At 47.0% G+C, this 18,139-nt stretch overlaps 109 non-coding genes across 109 annotated transcripts; all 109 read left to right on the top strand.

Moving 5' to 3' along the window:
* The first annotated feature begins 64 nt into the window (after nucleotides 1-64).
* TRNAS-GCU (transfer RNA serine (anticodon GCU)) lies at nucleotides 65-149 on the top strand. The gene has a single exon. It is a non-coding gene; the product is annotated as a tRNA-Ser (tRNA).
* A 61-nt stretch (nucleotides 150-210) lies between these two features.
* On the top strand, nucleotides 211-292 carry TRNAS-GCU (transfer RNA serine (anticodon GCU)). Its single transcript has one exon. It is a non-coding gene; the product is annotated as a tRNA-Ser (tRNA).
* A 61-nt stretch (nucleotides 293-353) lies between these two features.
* On the top strand, nucleotides 354-435 carry TRNAS-GCU (transfer RNA serine (anticodon GCU)). Its single transcript has one exon. It is a non-coding gene; the product is annotated as a tRNA-Ser (tRNA).
* Nucleotides 436-496: 61 nt separating this feature from the next.
* On the top strand, nucleotides 497-578 carry TRNAS-GCU (transfer RNA serine (anticodon GCU)). Its single transcript has one exon. It is a non-coding gene; the product is annotated as a tRNA-Ser (tRNA).
* Nucleotides 579-639: 61 nt separating this feature from the next.
* TRNAS-GCU (transfer RNA serine (anticodon GCU)) lies at nucleotides 640-721 on the top strand. Its single transcript has one exon. It is a non-coding gene; the product is annotated as a tRNA-Ser (tRNA).
* Nucleotides 722-1,069: 348 nt separating this feature from the next.
* On the top strand, nucleotides 1,070-1,151 carry TRNAS-GCU (transfer RNA serine (anticodon GCU)). Its single transcript has one exon. It is a non-coding gene; the product is annotated as a tRNA-Ser (tRNA).
* Nucleotides 1,152-1,212: 61 nt separating this feature from the next.
* Nucleotides 1,213-1,294, top strand: TRNAS-GCU (transfer RNA serine (anticodon GCU)). Its single transcript has one exon. It is a non-coding gene; the product is annotated as a tRNA-Ser (tRNA).
* A 61-nt stretch (nucleotides 1,295-1,355) lies between these two features.
* TRNAS-GCU (transfer RNA serine (anticodon GCU)) lies at nucleotides 1,356-1,437 on the top strand. Its single transcript has one exon. It is a non-coding gene; the product is annotated as a tRNA-Ser (tRNA).
* A 61-nt stretch (nucleotides 1,438-1,498) lies between these two features.
* Nucleotides 1,499-1,580, top strand: TRNAS-GCU (transfer RNA serine (anticodon GCU)). The gene has a single exon. It is a non-coding gene; the product is annotated as a tRNA-Ser (tRNA).
* A 61-nt stretch (nucleotides 1,581-1,641) lies between these two features.
* On the top strand, nucleotides 1,642-1,723 carry TRNAS-GCU (transfer RNA serine (anticodon GCU)). The gene has a single exon. It is a non-coding gene; the product is annotated as a tRNA-Ser (tRNA).
* Nucleotides 1,724-1,784: 61 nt separating this feature from the next.
* On the top strand, nucleotides 1,785-1,866 carry TRNAS-GCU (transfer RNA serine (anticodon GCU)). The gene has a single exon. It is a non-coding gene; the product is annotated as a tRNA-Ser (tRNA).
* A 204-nt stretch (nucleotides 1,867-2,070) lies between these two features.
* On the top strand, nucleotides 2,071-2,152 carry TRNAS-GCU (transfer RNA serine (anticodon GCU)). Its single transcript has one exon. It is a non-coding gene; the product is annotated as a tRNA-Ser (tRNA).
* A 61-nt stretch (nucleotides 2,153-2,213) lies between these two features.
* Nucleotides 2,214-2,295, top strand: TRNAS-GCU (transfer RNA serine (anticodon GCU)). Its single transcript has one exon. It is a non-coding gene; the product is annotated as a tRNA-Ser (tRNA).
* A 61-nt stretch (nucleotides 2,296-2,356) lies between these two features.
* On the top strand, nucleotides 2,357-2,438 carry TRNAS-GCU (transfer RNA serine (anticodon GCU)). The gene has a single exon. It is a non-coding gene; the product is annotated as a tRNA-Ser (tRNA).
* Nucleotides 2,439-2,499: 61 nt separating this feature from the next.
* TRNAS-GCU (transfer RNA serine (anticodon GCU)) lies at nucleotides 2,500-2,581 on the top strand. The gene has a single exon. It is a non-coding gene; the product is annotated as a tRNA-Ser (tRNA).
* Nucleotides 2,582-2,785: 204 nt separating this feature from the next.
* TRNAS-GCU (transfer RNA serine (anticodon GCU)) lies at nucleotides 2,786-2,867 on the top strand. The gene has a single exon. It is a non-coding gene; the product is annotated as a tRNA-Ser (tRNA).
* A 61-nt stretch (nucleotides 2,868-2,928) lies between these two features.
* Nucleotides 2,929-3,010, top strand: TRNAS-GCU (transfer RNA serine (anticodon GCU)). The gene has a single exon. It is a non-coding gene; the product is annotated as a tRNA-Ser (tRNA).
* Nucleotides 3,011-3,071: 61 nt separating this feature from the next.
* Nucleotides 3,072-3,153, top strand: TRNAS-GCU (transfer RNA serine (anticodon GCU)). Its single transcript has one exon. It is a non-coding gene; the product is annotated as a tRNA-Ser (tRNA).
* Nucleotides 3,154-3,214: 61 nt separating this feature from the next.
* On the top strand, nucleotides 3,215-3,296 carry TRNAS-GCU (transfer RNA serine (anticodon GCU)). The gene has a single exon. It is a non-coding gene; the product is annotated as a tRNA-Ser (tRNA).
* A 61-nt stretch (nucleotides 3,297-3,357) lies between these two features.
* Nucleotides 3,358-3,439, top strand: TRNAS-GCU (transfer RNA serine (anticodon GCU)). The gene has a single exon. It is a non-coding gene; the product is annotated as a tRNA-Ser (tRNA).
* Nucleotides 3,440-3,500: 61 nt separating this feature from the next.
* On the top strand, nucleotides 3,501-3,582 carry TRNAS-GCU (transfer RNA serine (anticodon GCU)). Its single transcript has one exon. It is a non-coding gene; the product is annotated as a tRNA-Ser (tRNA).
* A 61-nt stretch (nucleotides 3,583-3,643) lies between these two features.
* On the top strand, nucleotides 3,644-3,725 carry TRNAS-GCU (transfer RNA serine (anticodon GCU)). The gene has a single exon. It is a non-coding gene; the product is annotated as a tRNA-Ser (tRNA).
* Nucleotides 3,726-3,783: 58 nt separating this feature from the next.
* TRNAS-GCU (transfer RNA serine (anticodon GCU)) lies at nucleotides 3,784-3,868 on the top strand. The gene has a single exon. It is a non-coding gene; the product is annotated as a tRNA-Ser (tRNA).
* Nucleotides 3,869-3,929: 61 nt separating this feature from the next.
* TRNAS-GCU (transfer RNA serine (anticodon GCU)) lies at nucleotides 3,930-4,011 on the top strand. The gene has a single exon. It is a non-coding gene; the product is annotated as a tRNA-Ser (tRNA).
* Nucleotides 4,012-4,072: 61 nt separating this feature from the next.
* Nucleotides 4,073-4,154, top strand: TRNAS-GCU (transfer RNA serine (anticodon GCU)). The gene has a single exon. It is a non-coding gene; the product is annotated as a tRNA-Ser (tRNA).
* A 58-nt stretch (nucleotides 4,155-4,212) lies between these two features.
* On the top strand, nucleotides 4,213-4,297 carry TRNAS-GCU (transfer RNA serine (anticodon GCU)). Its single transcript has one exon. It is a non-coding gene; the product is annotated as a tRNA-Ser (tRNA).
* Nucleotides 4,298-4,358: 61 nt separating this feature from the next.
* TRNAS-GCU (transfer RNA serine (anticodon GCU)) lies at nucleotides 4,359-4,440 on the top strand. The gene has a single exon. It is a non-coding gene; the product is annotated as a tRNA-Ser (tRNA).
* Nucleotides 4,441-4,644: 204 nt separating this feature from the next.
* Nucleotides 4,645-4,726, top strand: TRNAS-GCU (transfer RNA serine (anticodon GCU)). The gene has a single exon. It is a non-coding gene; the product is annotated as a tRNA-Ser (tRNA).
* Nucleotides 4,727-4,787: 61 nt separating this feature from the next.
* On the top strand, nucleotides 4,788-4,869 carry TRNAS-GCU (transfer RNA serine (anticodon GCU)). Its single transcript has one exon. It is a non-coding gene; the product is annotated as a tRNA-Ser (tRNA).
* A 61-nt stretch (nucleotides 4,870-4,930) lies between these two features.
* On the top strand, nucleotides 4,931-5,012 carry TRNAS-GCU (transfer RNA serine (anticodon GCU)). Its single transcript has one exon. It is a non-coding gene; the product is annotated as a tRNA-Ser (tRNA).
* A 61-nt stretch (nucleotides 5,013-5,073) lies between these two features.
* On the top strand, nucleotides 5,074-5,155 carry TRNAS-GCU (transfer RNA serine (anticodon GCU)). The gene has a single exon. It is a non-coding gene; the product is annotated as a tRNA-Ser (tRNA).
* Nucleotides 5,156-5,216: 61 nt separating this feature from the next.
* TRNAS-GCU (transfer RNA serine (anticodon GCU)) lies at nucleotides 5,217-5,298 on the top strand. Its single transcript has one exon. It is a non-coding gene; the product is annotated as a tRNA-Ser (tRNA).
* A 61-nt stretch (nucleotides 5,299-5,359) lies between these two features.
* TRNAS-GCU (transfer RNA serine (anticodon GCU)) lies at nucleotides 5,360-5,441 on the top strand. Its single transcript has one exon. It is a non-coding gene; the product is annotated as a tRNA-Ser (tRNA).
* A 61-nt stretch (nucleotides 5,442-5,502) lies between these two features.
* Nucleotides 5,503-5,584, top strand: TRNAS-GCU (transfer RNA serine (anticodon GCU)). The gene has a single exon. It is a non-coding gene; the product is annotated as a tRNA-Ser (tRNA).
* Nucleotides 5,585-5,645: 61 nt separating this feature from the next.
* TRNAS-GCU (transfer RNA serine (anticodon GCU)) lies at nucleotides 5,646-5,727 on the top strand. The gene has a single exon. It is a non-coding gene; the product is annotated as a tRNA-Ser (tRNA).
* A 203-nt stretch (nucleotides 5,728-5,930) lies between these two features.
* Nucleotides 5,931-6,012, top strand: TRNAS-GCU (transfer RNA serine (anticodon GCU)). The gene has a single exon. It is a non-coding gene; the product is annotated as a tRNA-Ser (tRNA).
* Nucleotides 6,013-6,073: 61 nt separating this feature from the next.
* Nucleotides 6,074-6,155, top strand: TRNAS-GCU (transfer RNA serine (anticodon GCU)). Its single transcript has one exon. It is a non-coding gene; the product is annotated as a tRNA-Ser (tRNA).
* Nucleotides 6,156-6,213: 58 nt separating this feature from the next.
* TRNAS-GCU (transfer RNA serine (anticodon GCU)) lies at nucleotides 6,214-6,298 on the top strand. The gene has a single exon. It is a non-coding gene; the product is annotated as a tRNA-Ser (tRNA).
* Nucleotides 6,299-6,359: 61 nt separating this feature from the next.
* On the top strand, nucleotides 6,360-6,441 carry TRNAS-GCU (transfer RNA serine (anticodon GCU)). Its single transcript has one exon. It is a non-coding gene; the product is annotated as a tRNA-Ser (tRNA).
* A 61-nt stretch (nucleotides 6,442-6,502) lies between these two features.
* TRNAS-GCU (transfer RNA serine (anticodon GCU)) lies at nucleotides 6,503-6,584 on the top strand. The gene has a single exon. It is a non-coding gene; the product is annotated as a tRNA-Ser (tRNA).
* Nucleotides 6,585-6,645: 61 nt separating this feature from the next.
* TRNAS-GCU (transfer RNA serine (anticodon GCU)) lies at nucleotides 6,646-6,727 on the top strand. Its single transcript has one exon. It is a non-coding gene; the product is annotated as a tRNA-Ser (tRNA).
* Nucleotides 6,728-6,788: 61 nt separating this feature from the next.
* On the top strand, nucleotides 6,789-6,870 carry TRNAS-GCU (transfer RNA serine (anticodon GCU)). The gene has a single exon. It is a non-coding gene; the product is annotated as a tRNA-Ser (tRNA).
* A 61-nt stretch (nucleotides 6,871-6,931) lies between these two features.
* On the top strand, nucleotides 6,932-7,013 carry TRNAS-GCU (transfer RNA serine (anticodon GCU)). Its single transcript has one exon. It is a non-coding gene; the product is annotated as a tRNA-Ser (tRNA).
* A 61-nt stretch (nucleotides 7,014-7,074) lies between these two features.
* Nucleotides 7,075-7,156, top strand: TRNAS-GCU (transfer RNA serine (anticodon GCU)). Its single transcript has one exon. It is a non-coding gene; the product is annotated as a tRNA-Ser (tRNA).
* A 61-nt stretch (nucleotides 7,157-7,217) lies between these two features.
* Nucleotides 7,218-7,299, top strand: TRNAS-GCU (transfer RNA serine (anticodon GCU)). The gene has a single exon. It is a non-coding gene; the product is annotated as a tRNA-Ser (tRNA).
* Nucleotides 7,300-7,360: 61 nt separating this feature from the next.
* TRNAS-GCU (transfer RNA serine (anticodon GCU)) lies at nucleotides 7,361-7,442 on the top strand. Its single transcript has one exon. It is a non-coding gene; the product is annotated as a tRNA-Ser (tRNA).
* Nucleotides 7,443-7,503: 61 nt separating this feature from the next.
* On the top strand, nucleotides 7,504-7,585 carry TRNAS-GCU (transfer RNA serine (anticodon GCU)). The gene has a single exon. It is a non-coding gene; the product is annotated as a tRNA-Ser (tRNA).
* A 61-nt stretch (nucleotides 7,586-7,646) lies between these two features.
* TRNAS-GCU (transfer RNA serine (anticodon GCU)) lies at nucleotides 7,647-7,728 on the top strand. Its single transcript has one exon. It is a non-coding gene; the product is annotated as a tRNA-Ser (tRNA).
* Nucleotides 7,729-7,931: 203 nt separating this feature from the next.
* TRNAS-GCU (transfer RNA serine (anticodon GCU)) lies at nucleotides 7,932-8,013 on the top strand. The gene has a single exon. It is a non-coding gene; the product is annotated as a tRNA-Ser (tRNA).
* Nucleotides 8,014-8,074: 61 nt separating this feature from the next.
* TRNAS-GCU (transfer RNA serine (anticodon GCU)) lies at nucleotides 8,075-8,156 on the top strand. The gene has a single exon. It is a non-coding gene; the product is annotated as a tRNA-Ser (tRNA).
* Nucleotides 8,157-8,217: 61 nt separating this feature from the next.
* On the top strand, nucleotides 8,218-8,299 carry TRNAS-GCU (transfer RNA serine (anticodon GCU)). Its single transcript has one exon. It is a non-coding gene; the product is annotated as a tRNA-Ser (tRNA).
* Nucleotides 8,300-8,360: 61 nt separating this feature from the next.
* Nucleotides 8,361-8,442, top strand: TRNAS-GCU (transfer RNA serine (anticodon GCU)). The gene has a single exon. It is a non-coding gene; the product is annotated as a tRNA-Ser (tRNA).
* Nucleotides 8,443-8,503: 61 nt separating this feature from the next.
* TRNAS-GCU (transfer RNA serine (anticodon GCU)) lies at nucleotides 8,504-8,585 on the top strand. The gene has a single exon. It is a non-coding gene; the product is annotated as a tRNA-Ser (tRNA).
* A 61-nt stretch (nucleotides 8,586-8,646) lies between these two features.
* On the top strand, nucleotides 8,647-8,728 carry TRNAS-GCU (transfer RNA serine (anticodon GCU)). Its single transcript has one exon. It is a non-coding gene; the product is annotated as a tRNA-Ser (tRNA).
* Nucleotides 8,729-8,931: 203 nt separating this feature from the next.
* On the top strand, nucleotides 8,932-9,013 carry TRNAS-GCU (transfer RNA serine (anticodon GCU)). The gene has a single exon. It is a non-coding gene; the product is annotated as a tRNA-Ser (tRNA).
* A 61-nt stretch (nucleotides 9,014-9,074) lies between these two features.
* TRNAS-GCU (transfer RNA serine (anticodon GCU)) lies at nucleotides 9,075-9,156 on the top strand. Its single transcript has one exon. It is a non-coding gene; the product is annotated as a tRNA-Ser (tRNA).
* A 61-nt stretch (nucleotides 9,157-9,217) lies between these two features.
* On the top strand, nucleotides 9,218-9,299 carry TRNAS-GCU (transfer RNA serine (anticodon GCU)). The gene has a single exon. It is a non-coding gene; the product is annotated as a tRNA-Ser (tRNA).
* A 61-nt stretch (nucleotides 9,300-9,360) lies between these two features.
* Nucleotides 9,361-9,442, top strand: TRNAS-GCU (transfer RNA serine (anticodon GCU)). The gene has a single exon. It is a non-coding gene; the product is annotated as a tRNA-Ser (tRNA).
* Nucleotides 9,443-9,503: 61 nt separating this feature from the next.
* TRNAS-GCU (transfer RNA serine (anticodon GCU)) lies at nucleotides 9,504-9,585 on the top strand. The gene has a single exon. It is a non-coding gene; the product is annotated as a tRNA-Ser (tRNA).
* A 61-nt stretch (nucleotides 9,586-9,646) lies between these two features.
* On the top strand, nucleotides 9,647-9,728 carry TRNAS-GCU (transfer RNA serine (anticodon GCU)). Its single transcript has one exon. It is a non-coding gene; the product is annotated as a tRNA-Ser (tRNA).
* Nucleotides 9,729-9,931: 203 nt separating this feature from the next.
* TRNAS-GCU (transfer RNA serine (anticodon GCU)) lies at nucleotides 9,932-10,013 on the top strand. The gene has a single exon. It is a non-coding gene; the product is annotated as a tRNA-Ser (tRNA).
* Nucleotides 10,014-10,074: 61 nt separating this feature from the next.
* Nucleotides 10,075-10,156, top strand: TRNAS-GCU (transfer RNA serine (anticodon GCU)). Its single transcript has one exon. It is a non-coding gene; the product is annotated as a tRNA-Ser (tRNA).
* Nucleotides 10,157-10,217: 61 nt separating this feature from the next.
* TRNAS-GCU (transfer RNA serine (anticodon GCU)) lies at nucleotides 10,218-10,299 on the top strand. The gene has a single exon. It is a non-coding gene; the product is annotated as a tRNA-Ser (tRNA).
* A 61-nt stretch (nucleotides 10,300-10,360) lies between these two features.
* On the top strand, nucleotides 10,361-10,442 carry TRNAS-GCU (transfer RNA serine (anticodon GCU)). Its single transcript has one exon. It is a non-coding gene; the product is annotated as a tRNA-Ser (tRNA).
* A 61-nt stretch (nucleotides 10,443-10,503) lies between these two features.
* On the top strand, nucleotides 10,504-10,585 carry TRNAS-GCU (transfer RNA serine (anticodon GCU)). The gene has a single exon. It is a non-coding gene; the product is annotated as a tRNA-Ser (tRNA).
* Nucleotides 10,586-10,646: 61 nt separating this feature from the next.
* TRNAS-GCU (transfer RNA serine (anticodon GCU)) lies at nucleotides 10,647-10,728 on the top strand. The gene has a single exon. It is a non-coding gene; the product is annotated as a tRNA-Ser (tRNA).
* Nucleotides 10,729-10,931: 203 nt separating this feature from the next.
* On the top strand, nucleotides 10,932-11,013 carry TRNAS-GCU (transfer RNA serine (anticodon GCU)). Its single transcript has one exon. It is a non-coding gene; the product is annotated as a tRNA-Ser (tRNA).
* A 61-nt stretch (nucleotides 11,014-11,074) lies between these two features.
* Nucleotides 11,075-11,156, top strand: TRNAS-GCU (transfer RNA serine (anticodon GCU)). Its single transcript has one exon. It is a non-coding gene; the product is annotated as a tRNA-Ser (tRNA).
* Nucleotides 11,157-11,217: 61 nt separating this feature from the next.
* On the top strand, nucleotides 11,218-11,299 carry TRNAS-GCU (transfer RNA serine (anticodon GCU)). Its single transcript has one exon. It is a non-coding gene; the product is annotated as a tRNA-Ser (tRNA).
* A 61-nt stretch (nucleotides 11,300-11,360) lies between these two features.
* TRNAS-GCU (transfer RNA serine (anticodon GCU)) lies at nucleotides 11,361-11,442 on the top strand. The gene has a single exon. It is a non-coding gene; the product is annotated as a tRNA-Ser (tRNA).
* Nucleotides 11,443-11,503: 61 nt separating this feature from the next.
* TRNAS-GCU (transfer RNA serine (anticodon GCU)) lies at nucleotides 11,504-11,585 on the top strand. The gene has a single exon. It is a non-coding gene; the product is annotated as a tRNA-Ser (tRNA).
* A 61-nt stretch (nucleotides 11,586-11,646) lies between these two features.
* TRNAS-GCU (transfer RNA serine (anticodon GCU)) lies at nucleotides 11,647-11,728 on the top strand. The gene has a single exon. It is a non-coding gene; the product is annotated as a tRNA-Ser (tRNA).
* A 203-nt stretch (nucleotides 11,729-11,931) lies between these two features.
* On the top strand, nucleotides 11,932-12,013 carry TRNAS-GCU (transfer RNA serine (anticodon GCU)). The gene has a single exon. It is a non-coding gene; the product is annotated as a tRNA-Ser (tRNA).
* Nucleotides 12,014-12,074: 61 nt separating this feature from the next.
* TRNAS-GCU (transfer RNA serine (anticodon GCU)) lies at nucleotides 12,075-12,156 on the top strand. The gene has a single exon. It is a non-coding gene; the product is annotated as a tRNA-Ser (tRNA).
* A 61-nt stretch (nucleotides 12,157-12,217) lies between these two features.
* On the top strand, nucleotides 12,218-12,299 carry TRNAS-GCU (transfer RNA serine (anticodon GCU)). The gene has a single exon. It is a non-coding gene; the product is annotated as a tRNA-Ser (tRNA).
* Nucleotides 12,300-12,360: 61 nt separating this feature from the next.
* On the top strand, nucleotides 12,361-12,442 carry TRNAS-GCU (transfer RNA serine (anticodon GCU)). Its single transcript has one exon. It is a non-coding gene; the product is annotated as a tRNA-Ser (tRNA).
* A 61-nt stretch (nucleotides 12,443-12,503) lies between these two features.
* On the top strand, nucleotides 12,504-12,585 carry TRNAS-GCU (transfer RNA serine (anticodon GCU)). The gene has a single exon. It is a non-coding gene; the product is annotated as a tRNA-Ser (tRNA).
* Nucleotides 12,586-12,646: 61 nt separating this feature from the next.
* Nucleotides 12,647-12,728, top strand: TRNAS-GCU (transfer RNA serine (anticodon GCU)). Its single transcript has one exon. It is a non-coding gene; the product is annotated as a tRNA-Ser (tRNA).
* Nucleotides 12,729-12,789: 61 nt separating this feature from the next.
* Nucleotides 12,790-12,871, top strand: TRNAS-GCU (transfer RNA serine (anticodon GCU)). Its single transcript has one exon. It is a non-coding gene; the product is annotated as a tRNA-Ser (tRNA).
* A 204-nt stretch (nucleotides 12,872-13,075) lies between these two features.
* On the top strand, nucleotides 13,076-13,157 carry TRNAS-GCU (transfer RNA serine (anticodon GCU)). The gene has a single exon. It is a non-coding gene; the product is annotated as a tRNA-Ser (tRNA).
* Nucleotides 13,158-13,218: 61 nt separating this feature from the next.
* Nucleotides 13,219-13,300, top strand: TRNAS-GCU (transfer RNA serine (anticodon GCU)). The gene has a single exon. It is a non-coding gene; the product is annotated as a tRNA-Ser (tRNA).
* Nucleotides 13,301-13,503: 203 nt separating this feature from the next.
* Nucleotides 13,504-13,585, top strand: TRNAS-GCU (transfer RNA serine (anticodon GCU)). The gene has a single exon. It is a non-coding gene; the product is annotated as a tRNA-Ser (tRNA).
* A 61-nt stretch (nucleotides 13,586-13,646) lies between these two features.
* TRNAS-GCU (transfer RNA serine (anticodon GCU)) lies at nucleotides 13,647-13,728 on the top strand. Its single transcript has one exon. It is a non-coding gene; the product is annotated as a tRNA-Ser (tRNA).
* A 61-nt stretch (nucleotides 13,729-13,789) lies between these two features.
* TRNAS-GCU (transfer RNA serine (anticodon GCU)) lies at nucleotides 13,790-13,871 on the top strand. Its single transcript has one exon. It is a non-coding gene; the product is annotated as a tRNA-Ser (tRNA).
* A 61-nt stretch (nucleotides 13,872-13,932) lies between these two features.
* Nucleotides 13,933-14,014, top strand: TRNAS-GCU (transfer RNA serine (anticodon GCU)). Its single transcript has one exon. It is a non-coding gene; the product is annotated as a tRNA-Ser (tRNA).
* Nucleotides 14,015-14,061: 47 nt separating this feature from the next.
* On the top strand, nucleotides 14,062-14,143 carry TRNAS-GCU (transfer RNA serine (anticodon GCU)). The gene has a single exon. It is a non-coding gene; the product is annotated as a tRNA-Ser (tRNA).
* Nucleotides 14,144-14,204: 61 nt separating this feature from the next.
* Nucleotides 14,205-14,286, top strand: TRNAS-GCU (transfer RNA serine (anticodon GCU)). Its single transcript has one exon. It is a non-coding gene; the product is annotated as a tRNA-Ser (tRNA).
* A 203-nt stretch (nucleotides 14,287-14,489) lies between these two features.
* On the top strand, nucleotides 14,490-14,571 carry TRNAS-GCU (transfer RNA serine (anticodon GCU)). The gene has a single exon. It is a non-coding gene; the product is annotated as a tRNA-Ser (tRNA).
* Nucleotides 14,572-14,632: 61 nt separating this feature from the next.
* TRNAS-GCU (transfer RNA serine (anticodon GCU)) lies at nucleotides 14,633-14,714 on the top strand. The gene has a single exon. It is a non-coding gene; the product is annotated as a tRNA-Ser (tRNA).
* A 61-nt stretch (nucleotides 14,715-14,775) lies between these two features.
* On the top strand, nucleotides 14,776-14,857 carry TRNAS-GCU (transfer RNA serine (anticodon GCU)). Its single transcript has one exon. It is a non-coding gene; the product is annotated as a tRNA-Ser (tRNA).
* Nucleotides 14,858-14,918: 61 nt separating this feature from the next.
* Nucleotides 14,919-15,000, top strand: TRNAS-GCU (transfer RNA serine (anticodon GCU)). The gene has a single exon. It is a non-coding gene; the product is annotated as a tRNA-Ser (tRNA).
* Nucleotides 15,001-15,061: 61 nt separating this feature from the next.
* On the top strand, nucleotides 15,062-15,143 carry TRNAS-GCU (transfer RNA serine (anticodon GCU)). The gene has a single exon. It is a non-coding gene; the product is annotated as a tRNA-Ser (tRNA).
* Nucleotides 15,144-15,204: 61 nt separating this feature from the next.
* On the top strand, nucleotides 15,205-15,286 carry TRNAS-GCU (transfer RNA serine (anticodon GCU)). Its single transcript has one exon. It is a non-coding gene; the product is annotated as a tRNA-Ser (tRNA).
* A 203-nt stretch (nucleotides 15,287-15,489) lies between these two features.
* TRNAS-GCU (transfer RNA serine (anticodon GCU)) lies at nucleotides 15,490-15,571 on the top strand. The gene has a single exon. It is a non-coding gene; the product is annotated as a tRNA-Ser (tRNA).
* A 61-nt stretch (nucleotides 15,572-15,632) lies between these two features.
* TRNAS-GCU (transfer RNA serine (anticodon GCU)) lies at nucleotides 15,633-15,714 on the top strand. The gene has a single exon. It is a non-coding gene; the product is annotated as a tRNA-Ser (tRNA).
* A 61-nt stretch (nucleotides 15,715-15,775) lies between these two features.
* TRNAS-GCU (transfer RNA serine (anticodon GCU)) lies at nucleotides 15,776-15,857 on the top strand. The gene has a single exon. It is a non-coding gene; the product is annotated as a tRNA-Ser (tRNA).
* Nucleotides 15,858-15,918: 61 nt separating this feature from the next.
* TRNAS-GCU (transfer RNA serine (anticodon GCU)) lies at nucleotides 15,919-16,000 on the top strand. Its single transcript has one exon. It is a non-coding gene; the product is annotated as a tRNA-Ser (tRNA).
* Nucleotides 16,001-16,061: 61 nt separating this feature from the next.
* TRNAS-GCU (transfer RNA serine (anticodon GCU)) lies at nucleotides 16,062-16,143 on the top strand. Its single transcript has one exon. It is a non-coding gene; the product is annotated as a tRNA-Ser (tRNA).
* Nucleotides 16,144-16,204: 61 nt separating this feature from the next.
* TRNAS-GCU (transfer RNA serine (anticodon GCU)) lies at nucleotides 16,205-16,286 on the top strand. The gene has a single exon. It is a non-coding gene; the product is annotated as a tRNA-Ser (tRNA).
* Nucleotides 16,287-16,347: 61 nt separating this feature from the next.
* Nucleotides 16,348-16,429, top strand: TRNAS-GCU (transfer RNA serine (anticodon GCU)). Its single transcript has one exon. It is a non-coding gene; the product is annotated as a tRNA-Ser (tRNA).
* A 204-nt stretch (nucleotides 16,430-16,633) lies between these two features.
* TRNAS-GCU (transfer RNA serine (anticodon GCU)) lies at nucleotides 16,634-16,715 on the top strand. Its single transcript has one exon. It is a non-coding gene; the product is annotated as a tRNA-Ser (tRNA).
* Nucleotides 16,716-16,776: 61 nt separating this feature from the next.
* On the top strand, nucleotides 16,777-16,858 carry TRNAS-GCU (transfer RNA serine (anticodon GCU)). The gene has a single exon. It is a non-coding gene; the product is annotated as a tRNA-Ser (tRNA).
* Nucleotides 16,859-17,061: 203 nt separating this feature from the next.
* On the top strand, nucleotides 17,062-17,143 carry TRNAS-GCU (transfer RNA serine (anticodon GCU)). Its single transcript has one exon. It is a non-coding gene; the product is annotated as a tRNA-Ser (tRNA).
* A 61-nt stretch (nucleotides 17,144-17,204) lies between these two features.
* Nucleotides 17,205-17,286, top strand: TRNAS-GCU (transfer RNA serine (anticodon GCU)). The gene has a single exon. It is a non-coding gene; the product is annotated as a tRNA-Ser (tRNA).
* A 61-nt stretch (nucleotides 17,287-17,347) lies between these two features.
* TRNAS-GCU (transfer RNA serine (anticodon GCU)) lies at nucleotides 17,348-17,429 on the top strand. Its single transcript has one exon. It is a non-coding gene; the product is annotated as a tRNA-Ser (tRNA).
* A 61-nt stretch (nucleotides 17,430-17,490) lies between these two features.
* TRNAS-GCU (transfer RNA serine (anticodon GCU)) lies at nucleotides 17,491-17,572 on the top strand. The gene has a single exon. It is a non-coding gene; the product is annotated as a tRNA-Ser (tRNA).
* A 47-nt stretch (nucleotides 17,573-17,619) lies between these two features.
* Nucleotides 17,620-17,701, top strand: TRNAS-GCU (transfer RNA serine (anticodon GCU)). The gene has a single exon. It is a non-coding gene; the product is annotated as a tRNA-Ser (tRNA).
* A 61-nt stretch (nucleotides 17,702-17,762) lies between these two features.
* Nucleotides 17,763-17,844, top strand: TRNAS-GCU (transfer RNA serine (anticodon GCU)). The gene has a single exon. It is a non-coding gene; the product is annotated as a tRNA-Ser (tRNA).
* Nucleotides 17,845-18,047: 203 nt separating this feature from the next.
* Nucleotides 18,048-18,129, top strand: TRNAS-GCU (transfer RNA serine (anticodon GCU)). The gene has a single exon. It is a non-coding gene; the product is annotated as a tRNA-Ser (tRNA).
* Nucleotides 18,130-18,139: the final 10 nt, after the last annotated feature.

Genomic DNA, 18,139 nt, shown 5'->3' with positions numbered 1-18,139 from the left:
CCGTCGTTTTATCCGTTTTGTTTTGAACACAAATGCAGTCAAAGTGATTTAACTCTTTCAAATCGATGTAGGAATGGCCGAGTGGTTAAGGCGATGGACCGCTAATCCATTGGGCTTTGCCCGCGCGAGTTCGAACCTCACTTCCGTCGTTTTAACCGGATTGTTTTAATCAAAAATTCAGGCGAAGTGATTAAACCAGTTTTAATCGAGGACGGGGTGGCCGAATGGTTAAGGCGATGAACTGCTAATCCGTTTGGCTCTGCCCGCGCGAGTTCGAATCTTGCCTCCGTCGTTTTAACCAGATTGTTTTAATCCGAAATTCAGGCGAAATTATTAAACCAGTTTTAATCAAGGACGGGGTGGCCGAGTGGTTAAGGCGATGGACTGCTAATCCATTGGGCTTTGCCCGCGCGAGTTCGAATCTCACTTCCGTCGTTTTAACCGGATTGTTTTAATCAATAATTCAGGCGAAATGATTAAACCAGTTTTAATTGAGGGCGGGGTGGCCGAGTGGTTAAGGCGATGGACTGCTAATCCGTTGGGCTCTGCCCGCGCGAGTTCGAATCTCGCCTCCGTCGTTTTAACCAGATTGTTTTAATCAAAAATTCAGGCGAAATTATTAAACCCGTTTTAATCAAGGACTGGGTGGCCGAGTGGTTGAGGCGATGGACTGCTACTCCATTGTGCTCTGCCCGCGCGAGTTCGAATCTCGCCTCCGTCGTTTTATCCGTTTTGTTTTGAACACAAATGCAGTCAAAGTTATTAAACTCTTTTAAATCGATGAAGGAATGGCCGAGTGGTTAAGGCGATGGACCGCTAAACCATTGGGCTCTCCCCCGCGCGAGTTCGAATCTCGCCTCCGTCGTTTTATCCGTTTTGTTTTGAACACAAATGCAAACAAAATGACTAAACTCGTATAAGTCGAGGAAGTAATAGCCGAGTGGTTAGGGCGATTGACTGCTAATCCATTGAGCTTTGCCCGCGCGTGTTCGAATCTCGCTTCCGTCGTTTTATCCGGATTGTTCTAATCAAAAATTCAGGCGAAACTATTAAACCAGTTTTAATCAAGGACGGGGTGGCCGAGTGGTTAAGGCGATGGACTGCTAATCCATTGGGCTCTACCCGCGCGAGTTCAAATCGCGCCTCCGTCGTTTTACCCGTTCTGTTTTGAACACAAATGCAGTCAAAGTGATTAAACTCTTTTCAATCGATGAAGGAATGGCCGAGTGGTTAAGGCGATGGACCGCTAATCCATTGGGCTTTATCCGCGCGAGTTCGAACCTCACTTCCGTCGTTTTAACCGGATTGTTTTAATCAAAAATTCAGGCGAAATGAATGAATCGGTTTTAATCAAGGACGGGGTGGCCGAGTGGTTAAGGCGATGGACTGCTAATCCATTGGGCTTTGCCCGCGCGAGTTCGAATATCACTTCCGTCGCTTTAACCGGATTGTTTTAATCAATAATTCAGGCGAAATGATTAAACCAGTTTTAATTGAGGGCGGGGTGGCCGAGTGGTTAAGGCGATGGACTGCTAATCCGTTGGGCTCTGCCCGCGCGAGTTCGAATCTCGCCTCCGTCGTTTTAACCAGATTGTTTTAATCAAAAATTCAGCCGAAATTATTAAACCCGATTTAATCAAGGACGGGGTGGCCGAGTGGTTGAGGCGATGGACTGCTATTCCATTGTGGTCTGCCCGCGCGAGTTCGAATCTCGCCTCCGTCGTTTTATCCGTTTTGTTTTGAACACAAATGCAGTCAAAGTTATTAAACTCTTTTAAATCGATGAAGGAATGGCCGAGTGGTTAAGGCGATGGACCGCTAATCCATTGGGCTCTGCCCGCGCGAGTTCGAATCTCGCCTCCGTCGTTTTATCCGTTTTGTTTAGAACACAAATGCAGTCAAAGTGATTAAACTCTTTTAAATCGATGAAGGAAAGGCCGAGTGGTTAAGGCGATGGACCGCTAATCCATTAGGTTTTGCCCGCGCGAGTTCGAACCTCACTTCCGTCGTTTTAACCGGATTGTTTTAATCAAAAATTCAGGCGAAATTATTAAACCAGTTTTAATCAAGGACGGGGTGGCCGAGTGGTTAAGGCGATGGACTGCTAATCCATTGGGCTTTGCCCGCGCGAGTTCGAATCTCACTTCCGTCGTTTTAACCGGATTGTTTTAATCAATAATTCAGGCGAAATGATTAAACCAGGTTTAATTGAGGGCGGGGTGGCCGAGTGGTTAAGGCGATGGACTGCTAATCCGTTGGGCTCTGCCCGCGCGAGTTCGAATCTCGCCTCCGTCGTTTTAACCAGATTGTTTTAATCAAAAATTCAGCCGAAATTATTAAACACGTTTTAATCAAGGACGGGGTGGCCGAGTGGTTGAGGCTATGGACTGCTATTCCATTGTGGTCTGCCCGCGCGAGTTCGAATCTCGCCTCCGTCGTTTTATCCGTTTTGTTTTGAACACAAATGCAGTCAAAGTTATTAAACTCTTTTAAATCGATGAAGGAATGGCCGAGTGGTTAAGGCGATGGACCGCTAATCCATTGGGCTCTGCCCGCGCGAGTTCGAATCTCGCCTCCGTCGTTTTATCCGTTTTGTTTTGAACACAAATGCAAACAAAATGACTAAACTCGTCTAAGTCGAGGAAGTAATGGCCGAGTGGTTAAGGCGATTGACTGCTAATCCATTGAGCTTTGCCCGCGCGAGTTCGAATCTCGCTTCCGTCGTTTTAACCGGATTGTTTTAATCAAAAATTCAGACGAAATTATTAAACCAGTTTTAATCAAGGACGGGGTGGCCGAGTGGTTAAGGCGATGGACTGCTAATCCATTGGGCTCTGCCCGCGCGAGTTCGAATCTCGCCTCTGTCGTTTTATCTGTTTTGTTTTGAACACAAATGCAGTCAAATTGATTAAACTCTTTTAAATCGATGAAGGAAAGGCCGAGTGGTTAAGGCGATGGACCGCTAATCCATTAGGCTTTGCCCGCGCGAGTTCGAACCTCGCTTCCGTCGTTTTAACCGGATTGTTTTAATCAAAAATTCAGGCGAAATTATTAAACCAGTTTTAATCAAGGACGGGGTGGCCGAGTGGTTGAGGCGATGGACTGCTAATCCATAGGGCTTTGCCCGCGCGAGTTCGAATCTCACTTCCGTCGTTTTAACCGGATTGTTTTAATCAATAATTCAGGCGAAATGATTAAACCAGTTTTAATTGAGGGCGGGGTGGCCGAGTGGTTAAGGCGATGGACTGCTAATCCGTTGGGCTCTGTCCGCGCGAGTTCGAATCTCGCCTACGTCGTTTTAACCAGATTGTTTTAATCAAAAATTCAGGCGAAATTATTAAACCAGTTTTAATCAAGGACGGGGTGGCCGAGTGGTTAAGGCGATGGACTGCTAATCCATTGGGCTTTGCCCGCGCGAGTTCGAATCTCACTTCCGTCGTTTTAACCGGATTGTTTTAATCAATAATTCAGGCGAAATGATTAAACCAGTTTTAATTGAGGGCGGGGTGGCCGAGTGGTTAAGGCGATGGACTGCTAATCCGTTGGGCTCTGTCCGCGCGAGTTCGAATCTCGCCTCCGTCATTTTAACCAGATTGTTTTAATCAAAAATTCAGCCGAAATTATTAAACCCGTTTTAATCAAGGACGGGGTGGCCGAGTGGTTGAGGCGATGGACTGCTATTCCATTGTGCTCTGCCCGCGAGAGTTCGAATCTCGCCTCCGTCGTATTGTCCGTTTTGTTTTGAACACAAATGCAGTCAAAGTTATTAAACTCTTTTAAATCGATGAAGGAATGGCCGAGTGGTTAAGGCGATGGACCGCTAAACCATTGGGCTCTGCCCGCGCGAGTTCGAATCTCGCCTTCGTCGTTTTATCCGTTTTGTTTTAATCAAAAATTCAGACGAAATTATTAAACCAGTTTTAATCAAGGACGGGGTGGCCGAGTGGTTAAAGCGATGGACTGCTAATCCATTGGGCTCTGCCCGCGCGAGTTCGAATCTCGCCTCCGTCGTTTTATCCGTTTTGTTTTGAACACAAATGCAGTCAAAGTGATTAAACTCTTTTAAATCGATGAAGGAAAGGCCGAGTGGTTAAGGCGATGGACCGCTAATCCATTGGGCTCTGCCCGCGCGAGTTCGAATCTCGCCTCCGTCGTTTTATCCGTTTTGTTTTGAACACAAATGCAGTCAAAGTGATTAAACTCTTTTAAATCGATGAAGGAATGGCCGAGTGGTTAAGGCGATGGACTGCTAATCCGTTGGGCTCTGCCCGCGCGAGTTCGAATCTCGCCTTCGTCGTTTTATCCGTTTTGTTTTAATCAAAAATTCAGACGAAATTATTAAACCAGTTTTAATCAAGGACGGGGTGGCCGAGTGGTTAAAGCGATGGACTGCTAATCCATTGGGCTCTGCCCGCGCGAGTTCGAATCTCGCCTCCGTCGTTTTATCCGTTTTGTTTTGAACACAAATGCAGTCAAAGTGATTAAACTCTTTTAAATCGATGAAGGAAAGGCCGAGTGGTTAAGGCGATGGACCGCTAATCCATTGGGCTTTGCCCGCGCGAGTTAAAACCTCACTTCCGTCGTTTTAACCGGATTGTTTTAATCAAAAATTCAGACGAAATGATTAAACCAGTTTTAATCGAGGACGGGGTGGCCGAGTGGTTAAGGCGATGGACTGCTAATCCGTTGGGCTCTGCCCGCGCGAGTTCGAATCTCGCCCCCGTCGTTTTAACCAGATTGTTTTAATCAAAAATTCAGGCGAAATTAATAAACCAGATTTAATCAAGGACGGGGTGGCCGAGTGGTTAAGGCGATGGACTGCTAATCCATTGGGCTCGGCCCGCGCGAGTTCGAATCTCGCCTCCGTCGTTTAATCCGTTTTGTTTTGAACACAAATGCAGTCAAAGTGATTAAACTCTTTTAAATCGATGAAGGAAAGGCCGAGTGGTTAAGGCGATGGACCGCTAATCCATTGGGCTTTGCCCGCGCGAGTTCGAACCTCACTTCCGTCGTTTTAACCGGATTGTTTTAATCAAAAATTCAGACGAAATGATTAAACCAGTTTTAATCGAGGACGGGGTGGCCGAGTGGTTAAGGCGATGGACTGCTAATCCGTTGGGCTCTGCCCGCGCGAGTTCGAATCTCGCCTTCGTCGTTTTATCCGTTTTGTTTTAATCAAAAATTCAGACGAAATTATTAAACCAGTTTTAATCAAGGACGGGGTGGCCGAGTGGTTAAAGCGATGGACTGCTAATCCATTGGGCTCTGCCCGCGCGAGTTCGAATCTCGCCTCCGTCGTTTTATCCGTTTTGTTTTGAACACAAATGCAGTCAAAGTGATTAAACTCTTTTAAATCGATGAAGGAAAGGCCGAGTGGTTAAGGCGATGGACCGCTAATCCATTGGGCTTTGCCCGCGCGAGTTCGAACCTCACTTCCGTCGTTTTAACCGGATTGTTTTAATCAAAAATTCAGACGAAATGATTAAACCAGTTTTAATCGAGGACGGGGTGGCCGAGTGGTTAAGGCGATGGACTGCTAATCCGTTGGGCTCTGCCCGCGCGAGTTCGAATCTCGCCCCCGTCGTTTTAACCAGATTGTTTTAATCAAAAATTCAGGCGAAATTAATAAACCAGATTTAATCAAGGACGGGGTGGCCGAGTGGTTAAGGCGATGGACTGCTAATCCATTGGGCTCGGCCCGCGCGAGTTCGAATCTCGCCTCCGTCGTTTAATCCGTTTTGTTTTGAACACAAATGCAGTCAAAGTGATTAAACTCTCTTAAATCCATGAAGGAATGGTCGAGTGGTTAAGGCGATGAACCGCTAATCCAATGGGCTCTGCCCGCGCAAGTTCGAATCTCGAATCCGTCGTTTTAACCGAATGTTTTACTCCCAAATTCAGGCGAAATGATTAAACCAGTTTTAATTGAGGGCGGGGTGGCCGAGTGGTTAAGGCGATGGACTGCTAATCCGTTGGGCTCTGTCCGCGCGAGTTCGAATCTCGCCTCCGTCATTTTAACCAGATTGTTTTAATCAAAAATTCAGCCGAAATTATTAAACCCGTTTTAATCAAGGACGGGGTGGCCGAGTGGTTGAGGCGATGGACTGCTATTCCATTGTGCTCTGCCCGCGAGAGTTCGAATCTCGCCTCCGTCGTTTTGTCCGTTTTGTTTTGAACACAAATGCAGTCAAAGTTATTAAACTCTTTTAAATCGATGAAGGAATGGCCGAGTGGTTAAGGCGATGGACCGCTAAACCATTGGGCTCTGCCCGCGCGAGTTCGAATCTCGCCTTCGTCGTTTTATCCGTTTTGTTTTAATCAAAAATTCAGACGAAATTATTAAACCAGTTTTAATCAAGGACGGGGTGGCCGAGTGGTTAAGGCGATGTACTGCTAATCCATTGGGATCGGCCCGCGCGAGTTCGAATCTCGCCTCCGTCGTTTTATCCGTTTTGTTTTGAACACAAATGCAGTCAAAGTGATTAAACTCTTTTAAATCGATGAAGGAAAGGCCGAGTGGTTAAGGCGATGGACCGCTAATCCATTGGGCTTTGCCCGCGCGAGTTCGAACCTCACTTCCGTCGTTTTAACCGGATTGTTTTAATCAAAAATTCAGACGAAATGATTAAACCAGTTTTAATCGAGGACGGGGTGGCCGAGTGGTTAAGGCGATGTACTGCTAATCCGTTGGGCTCTGCCCGCGCGAGTTCGAATCTCGCCTCCGTCGTTTAATCCGTTTTGTTTTGAACACAAATGCAGTCAAAGTGATTAAACTCTTTTAAATCGTTGAAGGAAAGGCCGAGTGGTTAAGGCGATGGACCGCTAATCCATTGGGCTTTGCCCGCGCGAGTTCGAACCTCACTTCCGTCGTTTTAACCGGATTGTTTTAATCAAAAATTCAGACGAAATGATTAAACCAGTTTTAATCGAGGACGGGGTGGCCGAGTGGTTAAGGCGATGAACTGCTAATCCGTTGGGCTCTGCCCGCGTGAGTTCGAATCTCGCCCCCGTCGTTTTAACCGGATTGTTTTAATCAAAAATTCAGGCGAAATGATTAAACCAGTTTTAATCAAGGACGGGGTGGCCGAGTGGTTAAGGCGATGGACTGCTAATCCATTGGGCTCTGCCCGCGCGAGTTCGAATCTCGCTTCCGTCATTTTAACCGGATTGTTTTAATCAAAAATTCAGGCGAAATTATTAAACCAGATTTATTTAAGGACGGGGTGGCCGAGTGGTTAAGGCGATGGACTGCTAATCCATTGGGCTCTGCCCGCGCGAGTTCGAATCTCGCCTCCGTCGTTTAATCCGTTTTGTTTTGAACACAAATGCAGTCAAAGTGATTAAACTCTTTTAAATCGATGAAGGAAAGGCCGAGTGGTTAAGGCGATGGACCGCTAATCCATTGGGCTTTGCCCGCGCGAGTTCGAACCTCACTTCCGTCGTTTTAACCGGATTGTTTTAATCAAAAATTCAGAGGAAATGATTAAACCAGTTTTAATCGAGGACGGGGTGGCCGAGTGGTTAAGGCGATGGACTGCTAATCCGTTGGGCTCTGCCCGCGCGAGTTCGAATCTCGCCCCCGTCGTTTTAACCAGATTGTTTTAATCAAAAATTCAGGCGAAATTATTAAACCAGATTTAATCAAGGACGGGGTGGCCGAGTGGTTAAGGCGATGGACAGCTAATCCATTGGGCTCTGCCCGCGCGAGTTCGAATCTCGCCTCCGTCGTTTAATCCGTTTTGTTTTGAACACAAATGCAGTCAAAGTGATTAAACTCTCTTAAATCGATGAAGGAATGGTCGAGTGGTTAAGGCGATGAACCGCTAATCCAATGGGCTCTGCCCGCGCGAGTTCGAATCTCGAATCCGTCGTTTTATCCGGATGTTTTACTCCCAAATTCAGACGAAATGATTAAACCAGTTTTAATCGAGGACGGGGTTGCCGAGTGGTTAAGGCGATGGACTGCTAATCCGTTGGGCTCTGCCCGCGCGAGTTCGAATCTCGCTTCCGTCGTTTTAACCGGATTGTTTTAATCAAAAATTCAGGCGAAATTATTAAACCAGATTTAATCAAGGACGGGGTGGCCGAGTGGTTAAGGCGATGGACTGCTAATCCATTGGGCTCTGCCCTCGCGAGTTCGAATCTCGCTTCCGTCGTTTTAACCGGATTGTTTTAATCAAAAATTCAGGCGAAATTATTAAACCAGATTTAATCAAGGACGGGGTGGCTGAGTGGTTAAGGCGATGGACTGCTAATCCATTGGGCTCTGCCCGCGCGAGTTCGAATCTCGCCTCCGTCGTTTAATCCGTTTTGTTTTGAACACAAATGCAGTCAAAGTGATTAAACTCTTTTAAATCGATGAAGGAAAGGCCGAGTGGTTAAGGCGATGGACCGCTAATCCATTGGGCTTTGCCCGCGCGAGTTCGAACCTCACTTCCGTCGTTTTAACCGGATTGTTTTAATCAAAAATTCAGAGGAAATGATTAAACCAGTTTTAATCGAGGACGGGGTGGCCGAGTGGTTAAGGCGATGGACTGCTAATCCATTGGGCTCTGCCCGCGCGAGTTCGAATCTCGCCCCCGTCGTTTTAACCAGATTGTTTTAATCAAAAATTCAGGCGAAATTATTAAACCAGATTTAATCAAGGACGGGGTGGCCGAGTGGTTAAGGCGATGGACTGCTAATCCATTGGGCTCTGCCCGCGCGAGTTCGAATCTCGCCTCCGTCGTTTAATCCGTTTTGTTTTGAACACAAATGCAGTCAAAGTGATTAAACTCTCTTAAATCGATGAAGGAATGGTCGAGTGGTTAAGGCGATGAACCGCTAATCCAATGGGCTCTGCCCGCGCGAGTTCGAATCTCGAATCCGTCGTTTTATCCGGATGTTTTACTCCCAAATTCAGACGAAATGATTAAACCAGTTTTAATCGAGGACGGGGTTGCCGAGTGGTTAAGGCGATGGACTGCTAATCCGTTGGGCTCTGCCCGCGCGAGTTCGAATCTCGCTTCCGTCGTTTTAACCGGATTGTTTTAATCAAAAATTCAGGCGAAATTATTAAACCAGATTTAATCAAGGACGGGGTGGCCGAGTGGTTAAGGCGATGGACTGCTAATCCATTGGGCTCTGCCCTCGCGAGTTCGAATCTCGCTTCCGTCGTTTTAACCGGATTGTTTTAATCAAAAATTCAGGCGAAATTATTAAACCAGATTTAATCAAGGACGGGGTGGCTGAGTGGTTAAGGCGATGGACTGCTAATCCATTGGGCTCTGCCCGCGCGAGTTCGAATCTCGCCTCCGTCGTTTAATCCGTTTTGTTTTGAACACAAATGCAGTCAAAGTGATTAAACTCTTTTAAATCGATGAAGGAAAGGCCGAGTGGTTAAGGCGATGGACCGCTAATCCATTGGGCTTTGCCCGCGCGAGTTCGAACCTCACTTCCGTCGTTTTAACCGGATTGTTTTAATCAAAAATTCAGAGGAAATGATTAAACCAGTTTTAATCGAGGACGGGGTGGCCGAGTGGTTAAGGCGATGGACTGCTAATCCATTGGGCTCTGCCCGCGCGAGTTCGAATCTCGCCCCCGTCGTTTTAACCAGATTGTTTTAATCAAAAATTCAGGCGAAATTATTAAACCAGATTTAATCAAGGACGGGGTGGCCGAGTGGTTAAGGCGATGGACTGCTAATCCATTAGGCTCTGCCCGCGCGAGTTCGAATCTCGCCTCCGTCGTTTAATCCGTTTTGTTTTGAACACAAATGCAGTCAAAGTGATTAAACTCTCTTAAATCGATGAAGGAATGGTCGAGTGGTTAAGGCGATGAACCGCTAATCCAATGGGCTCTGCCCGCGCGAGTTCGAATCTCGAATCCGTCGTTTTATCCGGATGTTTTACTCCCAAATTCAGACGAAATGATTAAACCAGTTTTAATCGAGGACGGGGTTGCCGAGTGGTTAAGGCGATGGACTGCTAATCCGTTGGGCTCTGCCCGCGCGAGTTCGAATCTCGCTTCCGTCGTTTTAACCGGATTGTTTTAATCAAAAATTCAGCCGAAATTATTAAACCAGATTTAATCAAGGACGGGGTGGCCGAGTGGTTAAGGCGATGGACTGCTAATCCATTGGGCTCTGCCCTCGCGAGTTCGAATCTCGCTTCCGTCGTTTTAACCGGATTGTTTTAATCAAAAATTCAGGCGAAATTATTAAACCAGATTTAATCAAGGACGGGGTGGCTGAGTGGTTAAGGCGATGGACTGCTAATCCATTGGGCTCTGCCCGCGCGAGTTCGAATCTCGCCTCCGTCGTTTAATCCGTTTTGTTTTGAACACAAATGCAGTCAAAGTGATTAAACTCTTTTAAATCGATGAAGGAAAGGCCGAGTGGTTAAGGCGATGGACCGCTAATCCATTGGGCTTTGCCCGCGCGAGTTCGAACCTCACTTCCGTCGTTTTAACCGGATTGTTTTAATCAAAAATTCAGAGGAAATGATTAAACCAGTTTTAATCGAGGACGGGGTGGCCGAGTGGTTAAGGCGATGGACTGCTAATCCATTGGGCTCTGCCCGCGCGAGTTCGAATCTCGCCCCCGTCGTTTTAACCAGATTGTTTTAATCAAAAATTCAGGCGAAATTATTAAACCAGATTTAATCAAGGACGGGGTGGCCGAGTGGTTAAGGCGATGGACTGCTAATCCATTGGGCTCTGCCCGCGCGAGTTCGAATCTCGCCTCCGTCGTTTAATCCGTTTTGTTTTGAACACAAATGCAGTCAAAGTGATTAAACTCTCTTAAATCGATGAAGGAATGGTCGAGTGGTTAAGGCGATGAACCGCTAATCCAATGGGCTCTGCCCGCGCGAGTTCGAATCTCGAATCCGTCGTTTTATCCGGATGTTTTACTCCCAAATTCAGACGAAATGATTAAACCAGTTTTAATCGAGGACGGGGTTGCCGAGTGGTTAAGGCGATGGACTGCTAATCCGTTGGGCTCTGCCCGCGCGAGTTCGAATCTCGCTTCCGTCGTTTTAACCGGATTGTTTTAATCAAAAATTCAGGCGAAATTATTAAACCAGATTTAATCAAGGACGGGGTGGCTGAGTGGTTAAGGCGATGGACTGCTAATCCATTGGGCTCTGCCCGCGCGAGTTCGAATCTCGCCTCCGTCGTTTTAACCGGATTGTTTTAATCAAAAATTCAGGCGAAATTATTAAACCAGATTTAATCAAGGACGGGGTGGCTGAGTGGTTAAGGCGATGGACTGCTAATCCATTGGGCTCTGCCCGCGCGAGTTCGAATCTCGCCTCCGTCGTTTAATCCATTTTGTTTTGAACACAAATGCAGTCAAAGTGATTAAACTCTTTTAAATCGATGAAGGAAAGGCCGAGTGGTTAAGGCGATGGACCGCTAATCCATTGGGCTTTGCCCGCGCGAGTTCGAACCTCACTTCCGTCGTTTTAACCGGATTGTTTTAATCAAAAATTCAGGCGAAATGATTAAACCAGTTTTAATCGAGGACGGGGTGGCCGAGTGGTTAAGGCGATGGACTGCTAATCCGCTGGGCTCTGCCCGCGCGAGTTCGAATCCCGCCCCCGTCGTTTTAACCAGATTGTTTTAATCAAAAATTCAGGCGAAATTATTAAACCAGATTTAATCAAGGACGGGGTGGCCGAGTGGTTAAGGCGATGGACTGCTAATCCATTGGGCTCTGCCCGCGGGAGTTCGAATCTCGCCTCCGTCGTTTAATCCGTTTTGTTTTGAACACAAATGCAGTCAAAGTGATTAAACTCTCTTAAATCGATGAAGGAATGGTCGAGTGGTTAAGGCGATGAACCGCTAATCCAATGGGCTCTGCCCGCGCGAGTTCGAATCTCGAATCCGTCGTTTTAACCGGATGTTTTACTCCCAAATTCAGACGAAATGATTAAACCAGTTTTAATCGAGGACGGGGTGGCCGAGTGGTTAAGGCGGTGGACTGCTAATCCGTTGGGCTCTGCCCGCGCGAGTTCGAATCTCGCCCCCGTCGTTTTAACCAGATTGTTTTAATCAAAAATTCAGGCGAAATTATTAAACCAGATTTAATCAAGGACGGGGTGGCCGAGTGGTTAAGGCGATGGACTGCTAATCCATTGGGCTCTGCCCGCGCGAGTTCGAATCTCGCTTCCGTTCCTTTAATCGGATTGTTTTAATCAAAAATTCAGGCGAAATTATTAAACCAGATTTAATCAAGGACGGGGTGGCCGAGTGGTTAAGGCGATGGACTGCTAATCCATTGGGCTCTGCCCGCGCGAGTTCGAATCTCGCCTCCGTCGTTTAATCCGTTTTGTTTTGAACACAAATGCAGTCAAAGGGATTAAACTCTTTTAAATCGATGAAGGAAAGGCCGAGTGGTTAAGGCGATGGACCGCTAATCCATTGGGCTTTGCCCGCGCGAGTTCGAACCTCACTTCCGTCGTTTTAACCGGATTGTTTTAATCAAAAATTCAGACGAAATGATTAAACCAGTTTTAATCGAGGACGGGGTGGCCGAGTGGTTAAGGCGATGAACTGCTAATCCGTTGGGCTCTGCCCGCGTGAGTTCGAATCTCGCCCCCGTCGTTTTAACCGGATTGTTTTAATCAAAAATTCAGGCGAAATGATTAAACCAGTTTTAATCAAGGACGGGGTGGCCGAGTGGTTAAGGCGATGGACTGCTAATCCATTGGGCTCTGCCCGCGCGAGTTCGAATCTCGCTTCCGTCGTTTTAACCGGATTGTTTTAATCAAAAATTCAGGCGAAATTATTAAACCAGATTTATTTAAGGACGGGGTGGCCGAGTGGTTAAGGCGATGGACTGCTAATCCATTGGGCTCTGCCCGCGCGAGTTCGAATCTCGCCTCCGTCGTTTAATCCGTTTTGTTTTGAACACAAATGCAGTCAAAGTGATTAAACTCTTTTAAATCGATGAAGGAAAGGCCGAGTGGTTAAGGCGATGGACCGCTAACCCATTGGGCTTTGCCCGCGCGAGTTCGAACCTCACTTCCGTCGTTTTAACCGGATTGTTTTAATCAAAAATTCAGAGGAAATGATTAAACCAGTTTTAATCGAGGACGGGGTGGCCGAGTGGTTAAGGCGATGGACTGCTAATCCGTTGGGCTCTGCCCGCGCGAGTTCGAATCTCGCCCCCGTCGTTTTAACCAGATTGTTTTAATCAAAAATTCAGGCGAAATTATTAAACCAGATTTAATCAAGGACGGGGTGGCCGAGTGGTTAAGGCGATGGACTGCTAATCCATTGGGCTCTGCCCGCGCGAGTTCGAATCTCGCCTCCGTCGTTTAATCCGTTTTGTTTTGAACACAAATGCAGTCAAAGTGATTAAACTCTCTTAAATCGATGAAGGAATGGTCGAGTGGTTAAGGCGATGAACCGCTAATCCAATGGGCTCTGCCCGCGCGAGTTCGAATCTCGAATCCGTCGTTTTATCCGGATGTTTTACTCCCAAATTCAGACGAAATGATTAAACCAGTTTTAATCGAGGACGGGGTTGCCGAGTGGTTAAGGCGATGGACTGCTAATCCGTTGGGCTCTGCCCGCGCGAGTTCGAATCTCGCTTCCGTCGTTTTAACCGGATTGTTTTAATCAAAAATTCAGGCGAAATTATTAAACCAGATTTAATCAAGGACGGGGTGGCCGAGTGGTTAAGGCGATGGACTGCTAATCCATTGGGCTCTGCCCTCGCGAGTTCGAATCTCGCTTCCGTCGTTTTAACCGGATTGTTTTAATCAAAAATTCAGGCGAAATTATTAAACCAGATTTAATCAAGGACGGGGTGGCTGAGTGGTTAAGGCGATGGACTGCTAATCCATTGGGCTCTGCCCGCGCGAGTTCGAATCTCGCCTCCGTCGTTTAATCCGTTTTGTTTTGAACACAAATGCAGTCAAAGTGATTAAACTCTTTTAAATCGATGAAGGAAAGGCCGAGTGGTTAAGGCGATGGACCGCTAATCCATTGGGCTTTGCCCGCGCGAGTTCGAACCTCACTTCCGTCGTTTTAATCAAAAATTCAGACGAAATGATTAAACCAGTTTTAATCGAGGACGGGGTGGCCGAGTGGTTAAGGCGATGGACTGCTAATCCGTTGGGCTCTGCCCGCGCGAGTTCGAATCTCGCCCCCGTCGTTTTAACCAGATTGTTTTAATCAAAAATTCAGGCGAAATTATTAAACCAGATTTAATCAAGGACGGGGTGGCCGAGTGGTTAAGGCGATGGACTGCTAATCCATTGGGCTCTGCCCGCGCGAGTTCGAATCTCGCCTCCGTCGTTTAATCCGTTTTGTTTTGAACACAAATGCAGTCAAAGTGATTAAACTCTCTTAAATCGATGAAGGAATGGTCGAGTGGTTAAGGCGATGAACCGCTAATCCAATGGGCTCTGCCCGCGCGAGTTCGAATCTCGAATCCGTCGTTTTATCCGGATGTTTTACTCCCAAATTCAGACGAAATGATTAAACCAGTTTTAATCGAGGACGGGGTTGCCGAGTGGTTAAGGCGATGGACTGCTAATCCGTTGGGCTCTGCCCGCGCGAGTTCGAATCTCGCTTCCGTCGTTTTAACCGGATTGTTTTAATCAAAAATTCAGGCGAAATTATTAAACCAGATTTAATCAAGGACGGGGTGGCTGAGTGGTTAAGGCGATGGACTGCTAATCCATTGGGCTCTGCCCGCGCGAGTTCGAATCTCGCCTCCGTCGTTTTAACCGGATTGTTTTAATCAAAAATTCAGGCGAAATTATTAAACCAGATTTAATCAAGGACGGGGTGGCTGAGTGGTTAAGGCGATGGACTGCTAATCCATTGGGCTCTGCCCGCGCGAGTTCGAATCTCGCCTCCGTCGTTTAATCCATTTTGTTTTGAACACAAATGCAGTCAAAGTGATTAAACTCTTTTAAATCGATGAAGGAAAGGCCGAGTGGTTAAGGCGATGGACCGCTAATCCATTGGGCTTTGCCCGCGCGAGTTCGAACCTCACTTCCGTCGTTTTAACCGGATTGTTTTAATCAAAAATTCAGGCGAAATGATTAAACCAGTTTTAATCGAGGACGGGGTGGCCGAGTGGTTAAGGCGATGGACTGCTAATCCGCTGGGCTCTGCCCGCGCGAGTTCGAATCTCGCCCCCGTCGTTTTAACCAGATTGTTTTAATCAAAAATTCAGGCGAAATTATTAAACCAGATTTAATCAAGGACGGGGTGGCCGAGTGGTTAAGGCGATGGACTGCTAATCCATTGGGCTCTGCCCGCGGGAGTTCGAATCTCGCCTCCGTCGTTTAATCCGTTTTGTTTTGAACACAAATGCAGTCAAAGTGATTAAACTCTCTTAAATCGATGAAGGAATGGTCGAGTGGTTAAGGCGATGAACCGCTAATCCAATGGGCTCTGCCCGCGCGAGTTCGAATCTCGAATCCGTCGTTTTAACCGGATGTTTTACTCCCAAATTCAGACGAAATGATTAAACCAGTTTTAATCGAGGACGGGGTGGCCGAGTGGTTAAGGCGGTGGACTGCTAATCCGTTGGGCTCTGCCCGCGCGAGTTCGAATCTCGCCCCCGTCGTTTTAACCAGATTGTTTTAATCAAAAATTCAGGCGAAATTATTAAACCAGATTTAATCAAGGACGGGGTGGCCGAGTGGTTAAGGCGATGGACTGCTAATCCATTGGGCTCTGCCCGCGCGAGTTCGAATCTCGCTTCCGTTCCTTTAATCGGATTGTTTTAATCAAAAATTCAGGCGAAATTATTAAACCAGATTTAATCAAGGACGGGGTGGCCGAGTGGTTAAGGCGATGGACTGCTAATCCATTGGGCTCTGCCCGCGCGAGTTCGAATCTCGCCTCCGTCGTTTAATCCGTTTTGTTTTGAACACAAATGCAGTCAAAGGGATTAAACTCTTTTAAATCGATGAAGGAAAGGCCGAGTGGTTAAGGCGATGGACCGCTAATCCATTGGGCTTTGCCCGCGCGAGTTCGAACCTCACTTCCGTCGTTTTAACCGGATTGTTTTAATCAAAAATTCAGACGAAATGATTAAACCAGTTTTAATCGAGGACGGGGTGGCCGAGTGGTTAAGGCGATGAACTGCTAATCCGTTGGGCTCTGCCCGCGTGAGTTCGAATCTCGCCCCCGTCGTTTTAACCGGATTGTTTTAATCAAAAATTCAGGCGAAATGATTAAACCAGTTTTAATCAAGGACGGGGTGGCCGAGTGGTTAAGGCGATGGACTGCTAATCCATTGGGCTCTGCCCGCGCGAGTTCGAATCTCGCTTCCGTCGTTTTAACCGGATTGTTTTAATCAAAAATTCAGGCGAAATTATTAAACCAGATTTATTTAAGGACGGGGTGGCCGAGTGGTTAAGGCGATGGACTGCTAATCCATTGGGCTCTGCCCGCGCGAGTTCGAATCTCGCCTCCGTCGTTTAATCCGTTTTGTTTTGAACACAAATGCAGTCAAAGTGATTAAACTCTTTTAAATCGATGAAGGAAAGGCCGAGTGGTTAAGGCGATGGACCGCTAACCCATTGGGCTTTGCCCGCGCGAGTTCGAACCTCACTTCCGTCGTTTTAACCGGATTGTTTTAATCAAAAATTCAGAGGAAATGATTAAACCAGTTTTAATCGAGGACGGGGTGGCCGAGTGGTTAAAGCGATGGACTGCTAATCCGTTGGGCTCTGCCCGCGCGAGTTCGAATCTCGCCCCCGTCGTTTTAACCAGATTGTTTTAATCAAAAATTCAGGCGAAATTATTAAACCAGATTTAATCAAGGACGGGGTGGCCGAGTGGTTAAGGCGATGGACTGCTAATCCATTGGGCTCTGCCCGCGCGAGTTCGAATCTCGCCTCCGTCGTTTAATCCGTTTTGTTTTGAACACAAATGCAGTCAAAGTGATTAAACTCTCTTAAATCGATGAAGGAATGGTCGAGTGGTTAAGGCGATGAACCGCTAATCCAATGGGCTCTGCCCGCGCGAGTTCGAATCTCGAATCCGTCGTTTTATCCGGATGTTTTACTCCCAAATTCAGACGAAATGATTAAACCAGTTTTAATCGAGGACGGGGTTGCCGAGTGGTTAAGGCGATGGACTGCTAATCCGTTGGGCTCTGCCCGCGCGAGTTCGAATCTCGCTTCCGTCGTTTTAACCGGATTGTTTTAATCAAAAATTCAGGCGAAATTATTAAACCAGATTTAATCAAGGACGGGGTGGCCGAGTGGTTAAGGCGATGGACTGCTAATCCATTGGGCTCTGCCCTCGCGAGTTCGAATCTCGCTTCCGTCGTTTTAACCGGATTGTTTTAATCAAAAATTCAGGCGAAATTATTAAACCAGATTTAATCAAGGACGGGGTGGCTGAGTGGTTAAGGCGATGGACTGCTAATCCATTGGGCTCTGCCCGCGCGAGTTCGAATCTCGCCTCCGTCGTTTAATCCGTTTTGTTTTGAACACAAATGCAGTCAAAGTGATTAAACTCTTTTAAATCGATGAAGGAAAGGCCGAGTGGTTAAGGCGATGGACCGCTAATCCATTGGGCTTTGCCCGCGCGAGTTCGAACCTCACTTCCGTCGTTTTAATCAAAAATTCAGACGAAATGATTAAACCAGTTTTAATCGAGGACGGGGTGGCCGAGTGGTTAAGGCGATGGACTGCTAATCCGTTGGGCTCTGCCCGCGCGAGTTCGAATCTCGCCCCCGTCGTTTTAACCAGATTGTTTTAATCAAAAATTCAGGCGAAATTATTAAACCAGATTTAATCAAGGACGGGGTGGCCGAGTGGTTAAGGCGATGGACTGCTAATCCATTGGGCTCTGCCCGCGCGAGTTCGAATCTCGCCTCCGTCGTTTAATCCGTTTTGTTTTGAACACAAATGCAGTCAAAGTGATTAAACTCTCTTAAATCGATGAAGGAATGGTCGAGTGGTTAAGGCGATGAACCGCTAATCCAATGGGCTCTGCCCGCGCGAGTTCGAATCTCGAATCCGTCGTTTTATCCGGATGTTTTACTCCCAAATTCAGACGAAATGATTAAACCAGTTTTAATCGAGGACGGGGTTGCCGAGTGGTTAAGGCGATGGACTGCTAATCCGTTGGGCTCTGCCCGCGCGAGTTCGAATCTCGCTTCCGTCGTTTTAACCGG

Source organism: Phalangium opilio, unplaced genomic scaffold (assembly GCF_054372755.1).
Source record: "Phalangium opilio isolate 3A_F unplaced genomic scaffold, DU_Popi_V2 ptg000225l_1, whole genome shotgun sequence".
NCBI lineage: Eukaryota > Metazoa > Arthropoda > Arachnida > Opiliones > Phalangiidae > Phalangium > Phalangium opilio.
The sequence above is the reverse complement of the archived record's forward strand: the minus strand, read 5'-3'. Positions and strand labels throughout refer to the sequence as shown.